Source organism: Pan troglodytes, chromosome 4 (genome assembly GCF_028858775.2).
Source record: "Pan troglodytes isolate AG18354 chromosome 4, NHGRI_mPanTro3-v2.0_pri, whole genome shotgun sequence".
In the NCBI taxonomy this organism is placed as follows: domain Eukaryota; kingdom Metazoa; phylum Chordata; class Mammalia; order Primates; family Hominidae; genus Pan; species Pan troglodytes.
Window position 1 is genome coordinate 95,029,467 of NC_072402.2, and position 16,898 is coordinate 95,046,364.

At 40.4% G+C, this 16,898-nt stretch overlaps 1 long non-coding RNA gene and 1 pseudogene across 4 annotated transcripts in view; both read left to right on the forward strand.

The window, feature by feature from the left end:
• The window catches only part of LOC134810088 (uncharacterized), a 795,882-nt gene that overhangs the window by 171,055 nt on the left and 607,929 nt on the right, over positions 1 to 16,898 (forward strand). For 3 of the 4 annotated variants that reach the window (XR_010157273.1, XR_010157275.1, XR_010157272.1), the window contains exon 1: positions 1,223 to 1,417. The exons of the other annotated variant lie outside the window; for it this stretch is intronic. This is a non-coding gene — a long non-coding RNA (uncharacterized LOC134810088). Of the gene's footprint in view, positions 1 to 1,222; positions 1,418 to 16,898 lie in introns of those variants that run through there. 4 annotated transcript variants of the gene reach the window in all.
• Positions 13,430 to 16,533, forward strand: LOC471588 (YTH domain-containing family protein 1-like; annotated as a pseudogene).

Below are 16,898 nucleotides of genomic sequence, written 5' to 3' on the forward strand. Positions count from 1 at the left end.
AGACAGTCTTCAAGCTCTAAGATTCTTTTCTCCACTTGGTCTATTCTGCTATTAATACTTGTGATTGCATTATGAAATTCTTTAATTTTTTTTTTAGCTCTGTCAGCTCAGTTACATTCTTCTCTATACTGTATTTTGTTTGTCAGCTCATATAATGTTTTATCATGATTTTTAGCTTCATTGCATTGGGTTACAAGGTGCTTCTTAAGGTCAGTGAAGTTTGTTTTTATCCATTTTCTGAGTTCGACTTCTGTCATTTCAGCCATCTCAGCCTCAGCCCAGTTTTGAATCCTTGCTAGAGAGGTGATACAGTAATTGGAGGAAAGAGGGCACTCTGGCTTTTTGAATTTTAAGTGTTTTTGCGCTGATTCTTTCTCATCTTTTTGGGCTTATCTACCTTCAATCTTTGAGGCTGCTGACCTTTGGATTTTTGTTTTCTATTTCTTTTAATGGTCTGGCTACTTTTCCATAGGGCTGCTGTGGTCTGCTGGGGGTCTGCTCCAATCGCTAGTTGCCTTGGATTTTTTCAGCACCCAGAGGTATCATCAGTGAAGCCTGCAAAACAGCAAAGAAGGCAGCCTGCTCCTTCCTCTGGGACCTCCAGCCCAGAGAGGTATGGGGGTGTTGCTGGCTGAAAGCACCTGTAGAAGTGGCTGGAGACCCCTGTTAGGAAGTCATATCTAGTCAGGAGGAACAGGATTGAGGACCTATTCAAAGAAGCAGTCTGGCCACATTTTGTTAGAGCAGCTGTGCTGTGCTGGGAGATCTCCTTTGACCCTGGTTGGTTTGGACTCTGCAAAGCCCACAGACTGAAATGGCTCAGTCACACAAACAGCAAAGGTGTCAGCCACCCCTCTTCCTGAGAACTCCATCCCTGGGAGAATTCAAATGTCTGTCAGATATAGAACACCAGCAGGGGTGGCTGGAGGACCTGTTTGGGAGGTTCTGCCCAGTTAGGAGACACATAATTGGTAAAGCTACCTAAAGAAGCAGTCTGGCCATGCCTTTCATAGAGCAGCTCTGCTGTGCTGGGGGACCACTTCTGCCCCAGTCAGCTTGAGATTTCCAAAGCCCACAGGCTCGAATGTCTAAGTCACCCAGCCAGCAAAGATAGTGGCTTGCCCCTCCCTTTGGGAACTTCCTCTCAGGGTGTATTCAAATCTCTATCGGCCTGAGAACACTGGTGAGGGTGGCTTGAGGCCCTAGTTGGAAAGTCCCACCCAGCGAGGAGGTACAGATTGGAGACCCACGTGAAGAAGCTGTCTGGCCATGTTTTGGTAGAGTAGCTGTGCTGTGCTGGGGGATTCCTTCTGCCCTTGGCCAGTTTGGACTCTCAAAAGCCCTAAGACTGAAACAGCTGAGTCTCCCAAACAGAAAAGATGGCAGCCCATTCCTCCCCACAGGAACTCTGTCCCAGGTAGGTGCAATGCTATTTCTGGTGGCTGGCTGGAATTCCAGGCCAGTGGGTCTTATCCTGTGTGGTGCTGCGGAAGTAGGGCCCAGAGACAGTCACTGCTCAGCTCCCTGGATTCAGTCCCCTTCAAAGGGGTATGTACAGAGATCCAACCTCCTGCCTTGCTGGAGTTGCTGTCACTTTCACTGGGAAGCCTGGAGTCAGTGTATGTAAAATAAAAACTCTACACCTTTACTTCGTCCTCCATCCCCCCAACTTTTAAACTGTGTGTTGATTTTATCAGCATCTTATTATACTTTCTGTGTCCTGAAAAGTTGTTGTAGTTATTATTTTTGATTGATTCTTCTTTTAGTCTTTATATCTAAGAGTAGTTTACACATCACAGTTGCAGTGTTACACTGTGCTGCATTTTTCTGTGTACTTACTATTACCAGCGAGTTTTGTACATTCAGGTGATTACTTATTACTAATTAACATTCTTATTTTTCTCTGATTGAATTATTCCTTTTACCATTTCTTGTGGGACAGATCTGGTGTTGATGAAATCCCTCAGCTTTTGTTTGTCTACTTCATGTTTGAAGGATATTTTCACCAGATATTTATTCTAGGGTAAAGTTCCCCCCCCCCTTAGCACTTTAAATATGTCTTGCCACTCTCTCCTGGCTTTCCATTGAAAAGTCTGGTGCCAGACATATTGGAGCTCCATTGTATGTTATTTCTTTTCTCTTGCTACTTTTAGAATCCTTTCTTTGATCTTTGGGAGTTTGATTATTAAATGCCTTGAGGTCATCTTTTTGGATTAAGTCTGCTTGTGTTCATATAACCTTCTTGTATTCAAATACTGCCATCTTTCAGTAGGTTTGGGAAGTTTTCTGTTTTTATTCCTTTGAATAAACTTTCTACTTCTTTTTCTCTACTTCTTCTTTAAGGTCAGATCTCAAATTTGCCCTTTTGAAGCTTTTTTTTTTTTTTTTTTTTTTTTTTTTTTTGAGACGGAGTCTCGCTCTTTCACCCAGGTTGGAGTCCAGTGGCATGATCTCGGCTCACTGCAAGCTCCGCCTCCCGGGTTCATGCCATTCTCCTGTTGAGGCTATTTTTATAGAGGCTATTTTCTATATCTTTTAAGCATGCTTCTTTTTTTAAAATTTTTTCTTTTGTCTCTTCTGTGAATTTTCAAATAGCTTGCCTGGAAGCTCACTAACTCTTTCTTCTGCTTGATCAATTCCACTAATAAAAGACTCTGATGCATTCTTCAGTATGACAGTTGCATTTTTCTGCTTCATACTTTCTGCTTGATCCTTTTTAATTATTTTCATCTGTGTTAAATTTATCTGATAGAATTCTGAATTCCTTCTCTGTTTTATCTTGAATTCCTTTGAGGTTCCCTCAAGACAGCCATTTTGAATTCTCTGTCTAAAAGGTCACACATCTCTTTTTCCAGGATTGGTTCCTGGTGTCTTATTTAGTTCATTTGGTCAGGTCATGTTTTCCTGGATGGTGTTAATGTTAGCAGATTTTCTTCAGTGGCTTAACATTGAAGAGTTTGGTATTTATTGTAGTCTTCACTATCTGGGCTTGTCTATACCTGTCCTTCTTGGGCACGCTTGCTAGATATTTTCAAGGACTTGGGTTTTGTGATCTAACCTGCATTTGCTTCAGGGAGCACCCCAAGCCCAATAACGCCGTGGTTGTTGTAGACTCACTGATGTACCACCTTGATAGTCTTGGGCAAGATCTGGGAGAATTTTCTCATTACCCCTTGGAGATTCTTGTTTTCTTCCTTTACTTTCTAGTAAACAAACAGAGTCTCTCTCTCTTCTGAGCCACCTACAGCTAGGGGTGGAGTGCCACAAGTACCCCTGTGGCCACCGCCACTATGACTGCACCGGATCAGACCTGAAGCCATTACAGCACTGGGTTTCATCTAAGGCCTGCTGTAACCACTCCCTGGTTACTGCCTGTGTTTGCTCAAGGCCCTGGGGCTCTACAATCAGCAGGTGGCAAAGCCAGCTAAGCCTGTGTCCTTCCCTTCAGGGTGGCAAGTTCTCTCAGGCCCTGAGTGAATCCACAGTTTCTATCTGGGAGTCAGGGACTAGAGTCACAAACCTTAGAAGTCTATGGGGTGTACTCTTGTACTGTGGCTGAGCTGACACTCAAACCACAAGATACAGTCCTTTCCACTCTTTCCTCCCCTTTCCAAAGTCAGAGAAGCTTCACCTCATAGTCATGGCCACCACAGGCCATGAGGAGTTCTGCCTGACTGCTGCTGATGTTCGCTTAAGGTCCAATAATTCTTAAATAAGCATGTGATGAATGCTGCCTGACCTGGGACTCACCCTTTAGGGCAGTGGGCTCCCCTCTGGGCCAGGGCAGGTCCTGAGATACTTGACAAGAGTCAAGACCTGGAATCAGGGACCCCAAGAGCCCACTTGGTATTCTCTATCCTCCTGTGGCCATGCTGGTACATAAAAGTGCAAGGCAAATTCCGCTGTACTTTTTCTTCTGCTTTTCTCAAGCAGAAGGAGTTTCACCCTATAGCCACCACAGCCAGTAACATGCTGGATCTCATCTGAAGCCAGTGAATCTCAGAAGCTCACCCAAGGCCTTCAATGTACTTCCTGGGTATTGCTGCTTGTCGTTCAGGGCCCAAGGGCTCTTCAGTTAGCAGGTGATAAATGGTGCCAAGAATAGTTTATTCTTTTCAAGGTAATAGGTTCCATTCTGGGCCAGGTTGTGTCTAGAAATGTTGTCTGGGAGCTAGAGCCTAGGAATTGAGGCCTCATGACTGAGCAGTGCCCTATTCTGCTGTGGCTGAGCTGGTACTCAAGATGCAAGACAAGGTCTTCCCCTCTCTTTCCTGTTCTTTCTTCAAGCGTAAGGAAGGGGTCTCTTTTGGAGTCAGGAGCTGTGCAGCCTGTGGTTAGGGGAAGGGTGATGCCAGCATTTCCTTAGCTGCTCCAGCTATCTCAGTAGGTTGTGTGTTCCACTGTCTCTTAGCCTGGTTCAACACTAGAACTTGCCTAAGGGTTGCAGTCCTTATGTCCTAGATTGCCTTTCACGTTTACTTAGAGACTCAGAGCACTTTGGCCCTTAGTGGTGAGGTTTGTGGGAATTCAAGTTTTGACCTTTGGGATTGGTAATTCCCCTTTGGCTAGGGCTTGTTTAAATGCTCCCTCTGTGGTTGGGCATCAGCTGAATTTGGTCTGGTTTTGCTTTTTGCTCTACCAGGACAGCACTGAGTTCAGTGGCTCACAATTGCTGTGTTCTCCCTCCCTCAGCACCCAGAGATGCTCTTCTCAACATGCTGCCAATGCTGGGGTGATAGGGGTGGGGTGGCACTGGTGATTCAAGACTTTTTTTGTATCTCTTCAGTACCTCTTTCAGTGATGTGTAGTTAAAACCATGTACTATGAGGGCTCACCTGGTTTTTAGTTCTTATGAAGGTGTTTTTTATTTTTTTCTGGGTAGATAGTTGTTTAGTTGATGTACTTGCAGGAGATATGATCAGTGGAGTCATCTATCCTGCCATCTTGCTCTGCCTCCCAGATAATTACATCACAAAGCATTTACTAATAATTAGGTGGGTAGCAAGATATTGGACAGATCTACCCAATGAAAAATTGTTTTTTATTAGAGAAGTGATATATGCTTATTTAAATGGTTCAAATAGTGCACAAGTGTACAAATTTGAATCTGTTGTCTACCACTATTAACTGCTTGGATGGTATCCTTCTAGGCTTCATTTATACAGACTTTGAAGATAGTTCAAGTTTGGTTTTAGACCACCACAATTAAATGAATGTTGCAATAAAGCAAGTCACAGAAATTATTTTGTTTCCTAGTGCATTTAAAAGTTATGTTTACACTATACTATAGTATATTAACTGTGAAATAGCATTATGTCTAAGACAATGATACCTTAATTAAAGCATACTGTATTGCTAAAAAAAACACTAACAATCATCTGAACATTCAATAAGTCATGGTCTTTTTGTTGATAGAGGGTCTTGCCTCAATGTTGATGGCTGCTGGCTGATAAGGGTGGTAGTTGTTGAAGGTTGGGGTGCCTGTGGCAATTTTTTAAGACAACAATAAAGTTTGCTGCATCACTTGACTCTTCCTTTCATGAGAGATTTCTCTGTAGCTTACAATGTTGTTTGATAGCATTTTACCCACAGTAGAACTTCTTTCAAGATTGGAGTCAGTCCTCTCAAACCCTGCCACTGTTTTATCAACTAAATTTACGTAGTATTCTAAATCCTATGTTTACAGAATCTTCACCAGAAGAAGTTCCCCTCTCAAGAAACTACTTTCCTTGCTCATCTGTAAGAAACAACTCTTCATAGGTTAGTGTTATTATAAGCTTGCAGCAATTCAGTCATATCTTCGGGCCCATTTTTAATTCTAGTTCTCATTCTATCTCCACCACATCTGCAATTACTCTTTCCGCTGAAACCTTAAACTCCTCAAAGTCATCCATGAACATTAGAATCAACTTCTTCCAAACTTCTATTAATGTTGATATTTGACCTCCTCTCAGGAATCACAAATATTATTATTGTTTTCTAGAATGGTAAATCCTTTCCAGAAGGTTTTCAAGTTACATTGCCAAGCTCCAACAAAGGACTCACTATGCATGGCACCCACAGCCTTGCAAGATGTATTTCTTAAATAATAAGATGTGAAAGTCAAAATCACTTCTTGTTCCATTGGCTACAAAATGGAGGTTGTGTTAGTGGACATAAACACATTAATCTCACAACCTACAGAATGGGAGAAAATCTTGCAATCTATCCATCTGACAAAGAGCTAATATCCAGAATCTACAAAGAACTATTTCTAAACAAATTTACAAGAAAAAAACAACCCCATCAAAAAGTGGGCGAAGGATATGAACAGACACTTCTCAAAAGAAGACATTTATGCAACCAAGAAGCTTATGAAAAAATGCTCATCACTGGTCATTAGAGAAATGCAAATCAAAACAAAATGAGATACCATCTCATGCCAGTTAGAATGGCAATTATTAAAAAGTCAGGAAACAACAGATGCTGGAGAGGATGTGGAGAAATAGGAACGCTTTTACACTGTTGGGAGTGTAAATTAGTTCAACCATTGTGGAAGACAGTGTGGCGACTCCTCAAGGATCTAGAACTAGAAATACCATTTGATCCAGCAATCCCATTACTGGGTATATACCCAAATGATTATACATCATTCTACTATAAAGACACATGCACACGTATGTTTATTGCAGCACTGTTCACAATAGCAAAGTCTTGGAACCAACCCAAATGCCCATCAATGATAGACTGGATAAAGAAAATGTGGTACATATATACCTTGGAATACTATGCAGCCATAAAAAAGGATGAGTTCATGTCCTTTACAGGGACATGGATGAAACTGGAAACCATCATTCTCAGCAAAGAAACACAAGAAGCGAAAACCAAACACCGCATATTCTCACTCATAGGTGGGAGTTGAACAATGAGATCACTTGGACACAAGGAGGGGAACATCACACACCGGGGCCTGGCAGGGGTGGAAGGCTAGGGGAGGGATAGCATTAGGAGAAATACCTAATGTAAATGATGAGTTGATAGGTGCAGCAAACAAACATGGCACATATATACCTATGTAACAAACCTGCACATTGTGCACATGTACCATGGAACTTAAAGTATAATAATAACAAATAAATTTAAAAAAATAACATTAATCTCCTTCTACATCTCTTCCAGAACTCTTGTGTGACCATGCATGCTTTGTCAATAAACAGTAACATTTTGAAGAGATTTTTTTTTTTTTTTTGGTCTGAGCAATAGGTCTCAAAAGTGGGCTTAAAATATTCAGTAAACAATTATGTAAATAGATGTGCTGTCTCTCAGGCTTTCTGGTTTCATTTATAGAGTAGGCAGAGTAGATTTAGCATAATTCTTAAGGGCCCTAGGATTTTTGAAATGGTAAATGATCATGGGATTCGATCTCAGGTCACCAGCTGCATTAGCCCTTAACAAGAAAATCAGCCTGTTCTTTGAATCTTTGGAGCCAGGCTGACTTCTCCAGCTATAAAAGTGCTAGATGGCATCTTTTTCCAATATAAGGCTGTTTCATCTATATTAAACATCTGTTGTTTAGTGTAGTCACCTTTATCAATTAGTTTAGCTAGATCTCCTGGATAGCTTGCTGCAGCTTCTACATGAGCACTTGCTGCTTCATCTTGCAGTTTTTTGTTGTTGTTGTTTTGAGACGAAGTCTCGCTCTGTCTCCAGACTGAAGTGCAGTGGCGCCATCTTGGCTCACTGCAATCTCTGCCTCCTAGGTTCAAGTGATTCTCCTCCTTCAGGCTTCTGAGTAGCTGGGATTACAGGCACATGCTGTCACGTCCAGCTAATTTTTGTATTTTTAGTAGAGACGGGGTTTCACCATGTTGGCCAGGATGGTCTCGATCTCTTGACTTTGTGATCCATCTGCCTCGGCTTCCCAAAATGCTGGGATTACAGGCATGAGCCACCATGCCTGGCCTGCACTTTTGTATGACGGAGACAGTTTCTTTCCTTAAACCTCATGAATAAACCTCTGCTAGCTTCAAACTCTTCTTCAGCAGCTTTCTCACCTCTCTCAGCCTTCTTAGAACTGAAGAGAGTTAGGGCCTCGCTCTGGATTAGGCTTTGGCTTGAGGGAATGTTATAGCTGCTTTGATCTTCTATACAGGCTACTCAAACTTTTAAAAATATCAATAATAAGGCTGATTTGTTTTCTTATCATTCATGTGTTTACTGGACTAGCACATTTAATTTTCTTCAAGAGCTTTTCCTTTTCATTCAAAACTTGGCTATTTTGCAAAAGAGGCCTAGCTTTTGGCTTGTCCCAGTAAGCATAATCATTTCTAGCTTTTAATTTAAAGTGACAGCTGTCTTTCCTGTTAAAAACTGTCAATAAACGAGGTATTAAAGGAACATGCCTCAAAATGGTAAGGGTCATCTGTGACAAACTCACAGCCAACATTAGATTGAATGGACAAAAGCTGGAAATATTCCTCTTGAAAAGTGGCACAAGACAAGTATGCCCTCTCTAACCACTTTTATTCAACATACTACTGAAGTCTTAGCCAGAGACATCAATCAAGTAAAGGAAATAAAGGGCATCTAAATAGGAAAAGAGGAAGCCAAACTATCTCTGTTTGCAGATGACAAGATGCTATATCTAGAAAACTCCATAGTCTTAACCCAAAAGCCCCTTCAGCTAATAAACAACTGCAGCAGTTCCAGGATACAAAATCAATGTACAAAACTTACTAGCATCACTTACCTTGTTTATTATTGCACTCCCAACATGTGTCTGGTAAATGGTAGGCAATTACTAGATATTTGTTATTTAATTGAAAGGTATAGAAAAGCTGGAAATTTTTCATATGTCATTCCTAAATATTTAGTGTGCACTGAAACAAGGATTCTAGAGGCACGTGAGATCTAAGTTTTTCTTAGGAAGGCATATAGTGCATTTAAAAATTAATAAATACTTGAGAATTTAATCAACAATAATACCGTGCTCTTAATATGCATTATTGCTTAGTAATACTTCCTCTTTAGTGGTTTTGCTTCCAATATGAACTTTCAAACTGGCTAGGATTCACACTGAAGCCAGTAATCTCCCCATATCTTCTGTTCACCTGCACTTTGGGGCTGCTTATCTTGCCCAAGGAGAACAATGTTCATTGAGTTACATATGAATGGACCAGGTAGGGCTTGTGCACTTTGATTGTTACAATGATTATATTTCTTACATCACCATTCAATGCTGATGGCTATGGTTATCTCAGCCATGACAGCAGGAGCCATAGTTCCTTTTTGCACCACTTGTTTAGCTGCTTCTGCCAAAAATTGGTAGGTGAAAATGTAGCTCATGCTCCGTCACTTTATTTCTAAAAGAGAGCAACAAAAAAAATGAATAACAAACAACTCTCTTATCCTCCAGAGGTATGGAGAAGTTAGAATTCCCTGTGTTTGTTCTCTTTTTACTTCTTCCCATCCAGGCACTCATAATAGTTTTAAAAATTCTTTTTTATTTCTTTAACTTATTCTAAAGCTGTCAGTCATGTTTACTGCTATAGCAATGAATTTAAACTTCTAAAGCATATGTTAGGTGTATAGAGCATTGCAACACATTTTTAAAACAAATGTAGGTTATTTGTTGCTTTACATCTCTGCATGGCTATGAAGATTGTGTCTGAAGGCCATTTGAGAAATTTGCTTCAAAATATATTGATCATTTTAATATAATTTAAAGACATTTTATAAAATTTTAGAATTGGAGTGTTCAAATGTGATAATACATTATTTTACCGCCACCTACATTATTGAACAATACAAAGTACACTAGTTCTGCTGGTTCTTTGATGTTATAAGAATTTTATACTTCTAGATTTTCAGTTATTATTTGTACCTTGATAGTATCCAGTAAAGAAAATGAAAAGTAGTTTCATGTACAGATATAAAATAACGGAGCAGTCAAGCATAAAATTTTACTGGATGGTAAAATGATTTGTTTTTTGCTCCTGTAAATCATAGGTTAATTTTATTGTTCAAACCGTTTGTGTCTCCTAAAATATGCTTAAAACTTTTACACAAACTAGAGTCTCTTCACCAGTTAAGAAGCAGATTGTATATTTATAGCCTTTAGGGTCTCAGGAAATGATTCAAACTGTTCTTAGAAGTGATGCAGTGAGCAAGAAAATTCCACTAACAATTTTGGCATTAGATTTCTGACAGATTTTGGTTTACAGAATGGAATCACAGATGTGATTAAACAATTCTGAACATTTTCACAACATATTTGGATGGCTTTCAGATCCAGTTATCATGTTCCCAAACATCTTAAGATCAAAGGAGAAAACAAAGCTATCTGACATTCTTTAGAGTTTGGGATAGCCACTCATTTTTTCATTAACAAACATTTCTTGAGCAAATATGATGTGCCAAGCAGTATTCCAGAGGCATGGGATACATCTGCAAATAAAATTGATGAAAGACTCTGCTTTCATAAAGTATTAACTTTACTTGCCTTTATTTACATAAAATAAGTAAATTGTATACTATGTTAGAAGTTAATAAGTGCTATGGGAGGAAAGGGAAAGTGGAGGAGGATAAAGGAGAGTGGCAATTGCTGAAGAGGGCATTGCAATTGGAGAGTGTGATCAGGCTTATTAAGGTGACATTTGAGTCAAGACTTGAAGGGAGTGAAAGAGGTAGTCATGCAGGTATTAGGCAAGAGCATTCTAATACTAGGACAATTCATGCAAAGGCATGGAAGTGGGAAATTTCCTGGGATGTTCAAGGAAGAGCAAAAAGGCCTATGTGGCTAGAGTGAAGAGAGTGAGAGGAAAGTAGCTAAAACTGTGTTCAGAGTGGGAACAGGGGTCAGATCAACAGACTGCTGTAAAGACTTCAGATTTTTTACTATGAATGGGGAGCCAGCAGGGTTTTGAGTGTCCCTGGGGCTGGTATTCTGAGACTAGGTGGTAAGGAGTAGAATGGCAGCAGTTAAGAGCAGATGAAGACAGGGAAAGAGCTGTTGGTGGCTTGGTCCAGGGTGGTAGCAGTGAGAAGTGTGGGAAACAGTTGAATTCTGGATATATTTTGAAAGTAACAGCAGCCAAATTTTTTGATAGGTGACAAAAGGGGCATGAGATAAAGAGAAGCGTGATTGTAAAGTATTTTGCCTGAGCATCCAGAGACTGGAGATGTAATTAAATAAGATTGTGGAGTGGGTGAGAGCAACAGTCAGGGGCAACACAACGATAAACCATAAAACATGTTTCTAGTGTGGGACCTATTTCATATTATTGTCATTTTCTAGTGTGTTATTACTTATTATTTCAATGTTTAAATAAGAACCATCTGGAAATTTCCACTGTGGCCTAATTCAAGCTACTAACATGATGTCCCTGAAAGTGGAATTGGGAAGATATGAGTACAATAGGCTCTTGAAAGACAGGGCAAGCTGCCTCGAGCACACTGTGACTGAGCTCTGTGGCTTAGAACTCATCTTTCCAATATCAACTGGACATTGTTGGGACCTCCTGAGCATTAGGGCAGGCTAGTTTGTTATATACACACCAGACTTTACATGTCTATATATGTGCTCGACCTCAGACTATAATTCAGCTGTTACATTTTATAGGGCTGAGAATTTATTTAAAATAAGCATTCTTTTGGTAGAAATTTGGCTATAGGCTATTCTAGGAATCAGAGCCTTTTTTTAAATTTTATTTTCTTGTTTGGATGTTTGGAATAAATTCACAATTTACACATATTCCTTTAAGTTGAATACTTACAGACTGCTGACAACTATTGATAACTTTGTTTTTTGGTTCTAAGACACTTCGGTCTAAACCAATGGCACTTGAAAATCTATATATTCTCTTTAACAGTAATTCATAGAAATATTAATTTAGCAAACTCATTTTAGAGTCCAATGAACAGTGTCTTGTAAAATGAAGTCTGTTTGATTGCATGACTTCATGAAAAATGCTGATATGTTTAACTTGGCTAATATAGAAAGTGTTCTATCGTTTGTAGTAGTGGTGGTGTTTTTCACCAAGTGTGCTGTGTTAAAGCCCATCTTGAATATTAAGCATTTGGTCCATGTATTGCTGCAAAATACCCTGGCTCTATAATCCTTTAAAGATAAATTGGGTGAAACAAATCTGACCAGTCCTGGGGGTATTAATTATATTTCAAAATGAACTCAAGCCCAGATACACATTTCTAAATTGCGATTTTCATGGAAAGTGATTATTCAGGACCGGTAATAATAGGAAATGTTGTAGTTTAGTAGATGTGTTATATTATGAAAACTGACAAAAGTAAGATTTGTTTTTTTGTGTGTGTGTGTGTTTCATGAGACATAATGCCTTACCATCATCAAACTTTAAAACCTTATTCATACGTAATATAAACTTATTTGTGCTGACTTCTTATTTTTAAAATTTGAGATAAAATTGACACATATGTATTATCTAATATAGCAGCTCTTGCCATATATGGTTTTTGAGCATTTGAAGTGTGGCTGGTCTGACTGAGGAACTAAATTTTAAATTGTATTTAATTTTAAATAGTTTAAATTTAAATTCCTATGGCCACATGTGGCTAGTGGCTACAATATGGAACAGTGCAGCCTCAGATAGTACCTCTCAACTGGGGATCTAGAAGGGAGTTAAATCCTCATGCCCAAAGGCATACACTGTTTCTAATTAATCAGTTTACCTCTCGTGCATCAAGAATGATACTATGTATCATTATTAGAATAATTAAGAAGATAGTGTCTCAAATTATTTTCTGTGAGGTCTAATTCTCTCATTGCATCTAATTGAGAATGGCTGATTTAGAAAGTTCCTTCATTTCCTTTTCCATTCATACCACCCCCAAAGATCCCCCAAATGAAAATCACTATTCTTTTGTTTGTATCCATTGATTATTTTTGCCTGTTCTTTGACTTCATATAGATAGAAATATACAGTGTGTTTTATGTTGGGGACGACTTCTGTCACTTTACAAAATGTTTTTGAGATCCATATTGTATCTAGTAATAGTTCATTTATTTGTATTGCTATGCAGTATTTCATTGTATCAACATATCAAAATTTGTTTATCTATTTCCAAATTTGTCCATTTCATTTAAGTTGACAAATTTATTAACATAAAATTTTCATAACATCTTTTATTATCTCATTAATTTCTATAGTATCTATAATAATGTCCCCTATCTCATATTTGATGTCAGCAATTTACTTATTCCATCTTGCTAGGACTTTATCAATTTTATAAAAAATTTTTAAAAATGACTTTGACCTTGTTGATTTTCTCTATGGTTTTATATTTTATTTATTCCTTCATCACCATTAGCCCTTTCTTTCACTTATTTTACAAGGTAAAATTAGTTAAAACTAATTAAATCTAGTTTTTCTCATAGGCTTTTATTTATTATATAAATTTCCAGTTATGTATGAAATGCCCATTCTTTCCATTTATTTACTGATTCTGCAGACTTCATTGAGCACCTTCTACCCCATGGAAGGTGCTGGGATAAGCATTAGTAAACTAGATCGCCACATTTCTTGCCCTTTTGTCTTCACAATTTTGTTGAGTAGGTGGATAGCGGGAAAGAAATGGCAAGGATAGCCAGGCCTGGTGGCACATGCTTATAATCCCAGCTACTTGGGAGGCTGAGGGGGAGGATTGCTTGAACTCAGGAGTTTGAGACCAGCCTGGGCAATGTAGTGAGCCCTCAGTCTCAAAAAAAAAGAGAAAAAGAAATGGCAAGGATGATAACTACCATGATGGAAAAATAGAAAATTACAGGGGAATATTGGAGTTTATAACAGGAAACTTACATAGACTGGGGCTTGGGAAAAGCATTACTGAGGTAGTGCCTCACCAGTGGCCTGAGCACCCAGCAGCCACTGCCACTGCCACTGCCCAGCTGGTACCTGGGGAGTTGGTGGTGAGGCCAGAGATTGCGTTAGCAGAGATGACAGGCCCAGCCTTACAGGGATGCTTGAGCCAGCCAGTGTCCCGGCCCTGCACGGCCCCAGGCTGTTCATGAAGCATGTGACCATCAGCATGGACACTTAGAGAACAAAAGGACGAGACAGTAAAGTACACAATGATTCTTTGCATCAGAAGGATGTGGTTCATGACAATGACTTTCAGCCCTACCTTTCTGGAGAGTCAAATTAGAGTAACAATTACCCTTCAGCGAGTGACCTCTGCCTGTCCGGCTATTACCCACCATCCACTGGAGTTCCTTAATCCCTCAATGAGGCTCTGTGGTCCACTGCAAGGGACCCTTTGATTCTACACCTCATCACCTATGAACAGCTCAGTAACAGAGATCATAATTTTATGCACAATTCTATTTTGGGGTGGCCTTGGGGTCCAGAGAACAAAATCTATCAGCACAGGTTTAATTTTTACCCCCAAACCCTGTATTCTTGGCATGGAGGACAAGTGGGTCTCAAGGGTAGCAGATTCAGAGCTCTACATATGGGAGCAGCTACACCTACCCCCAAGCTCCCTGGGCCACGCAGTCGTTGATGGGCAGATGGGCTTTCACAGTGACACCCTTAGCAAGGCCCCTGGGGTGAACAGCCTGAAGCAGGGCATGGTCAGCCTGAAAATTGGGGATGTCATCTCCTCTGCAGTCAAGACAGTGGGCTCTGTCATCAGCAGTGTGGCACTGATTGGCATCCTTTCTGGCAATGATGGGACATATGTGAACATGGCAGTTTCAAAGCTGACCTCATGGGCTGCCATTGCCAGCAAGCCTGCAAAACCATGGCCTAAAATGGAAACAAGGAGTGGGCCTGTCATAGGGGGGTGCACTGCCCCCTCCATCTATAAAGCATAACAAGGATATTGACACCCAGGATAACAAGGGGCCTGTGCTGAAGACCCCGGTCCCCCAGGAGACATGATCCTCACAGGCTGTCCTACAACCCCAGAAGGTGCTTCAGCTTCTCCCAATGAAGCTTCCTGCTTTGGCTCAACCACAGTATCAGAGCCCTCAGCAGCCACTCCAGACCTGCTGGATCATTCCTCATGTGGAAATATGGCATTTGGGCAGAGCAGAGGGGTTGACAGTGGTAGTAACTCTCCTGGAAATACCAAGACTAATTCTGCCCCAAGTGTAAAAAAAGTGAAAGCTGCCCACAGTTATAATCCTAAAGAATTTGACTGGAATCTTAAAAGTGGACATGTACGCATTATAAAGAGCTATTCTGAGGATGACATTCACCACTCCATTAAGTACTCCCTTTTGTGTAGTACAGAACATGGCACTACTTAGTTGAATAGTGCATTCAGCTCCATAAGCAGCAAGGGGCCTGTCTACCTGCTCTTCGGCATCAGTGGGAGTGAGTATTTCTGTGGGGTGGCGGAGATGAAGTGCTCTGTGGACAGCAGCACCAGTGCCAGAGTCTGGTCTCAAGACAAATGGAAGGGGAAGTTTGATGTCAAGTGGATTTTTGTCAGTGATGTACCCAATAACCAGCTCAGGCACATCAGACTGGAGAATCATGACAACAAGCCAGTCATAAACCATGAAACACAGGAGTTGCCTTTAGAAAAAGAAAAACAAGTGCTGAAAATTATTGCTTCCTACAAGCACACAACCTCTATCTTTGATGACTTTTCTCACTACGCGAAATGCCAGGACGAGGAGGAGGTGATGTGGAAGGAATGACACAATCAAAATAAACAATAACAACAAACCAGTTTCTTGTATGTCCTATCATTTGCTTTTGAAAAAGCATTTATAAAGCACGTGCTTGGTCAGCTCCAGTGTGTCGTCCTTTGCAAGGGTTGAGTGTTGCATTTTTGTCTTTTTGTAGTTCTTTTTTTTTTCGCAGATGGATCCACATTCACCTGTACTTTTTAAAATGATACTGTAGAACTCACTCTCATGCCTGTAATCCTGCCACATTGCGAGGTGGGTGGATCATGAGGTCAGGAGTTCAAGACCAGCCTAGCCAAGATGGTGAAACCCCATCTCTACTAAAAATACAAAAATTAGCCAGGCATGGTGGTGAGTGCCTGTAATCCCAGCTACTTGGGAGGCTGAGGCAGGAGAATTGCTTGAGCCCAGGAGACGGAGGTTGCAGTGAGCCATGCTCTGCAGTGAGCCTGGGTGACAGAGTGAGACTCTGTCTCAAAAAAAAAAAAAAAAAAGTTTTTTTGGGTCACCTTATCAATGAGACCAATGTGAAATATAAGTATCCTTAAAAACAAACAAAGCAAAACAAACGTAGTACATCCCAATTAATTTTTTCTATTTTGTCAGAAATTATGATCTTTTTCCTAAATTCACAGTCATTTAATATCTCCATTTGAGATTTCATATTTCTCACCCTTTTATTGCTTTATAGCAAACATAAGAAACCATGAGTTGTTTTCTCATTTGAGAGTATTCTGTTAAAATCCCTTGAAAATATCTACCAAGTGGCTTCTCTGTTCCTCACTGCCCTGTTGTCTGATCTGGCTGGATAGTAATGGGATGCAGTGTGCAGAGGAATTGGAAGATGTTTTAGGTCTGGTTCAATGTTTAGTCATTCTTAGTTGTTTGCAGATCATTTTTAATTTCCCCCTTTTTCTTCACTTGAGAATCCTTATGGTGTCTTAAAGTTTTTTTTTTTTTTTTTTTTTTTTTGAGACGGAGTCTTGCTCTGTCGCCCAGGCTGGAGTGCAGTGGCGCGATCTCGGCTCACTGCAAGCTCCGCCTCCCGGGTTCACGCCATTCTCCTGCCTCAGCCTCCCGAGTAGCTGGGACTACAGGCGCCCGCCACCACGCCCGGCCAATTTTTTATATTTTTAGTAGAGACGGGGTTTCACCGTGTTAGCCAGGATGGTCTCGATCTCCTGACCTCGTGATCCGCCCGCCTCGGCCTCCCAAAGTGCTGGGATTACAGGCGTACGTCTTAAAG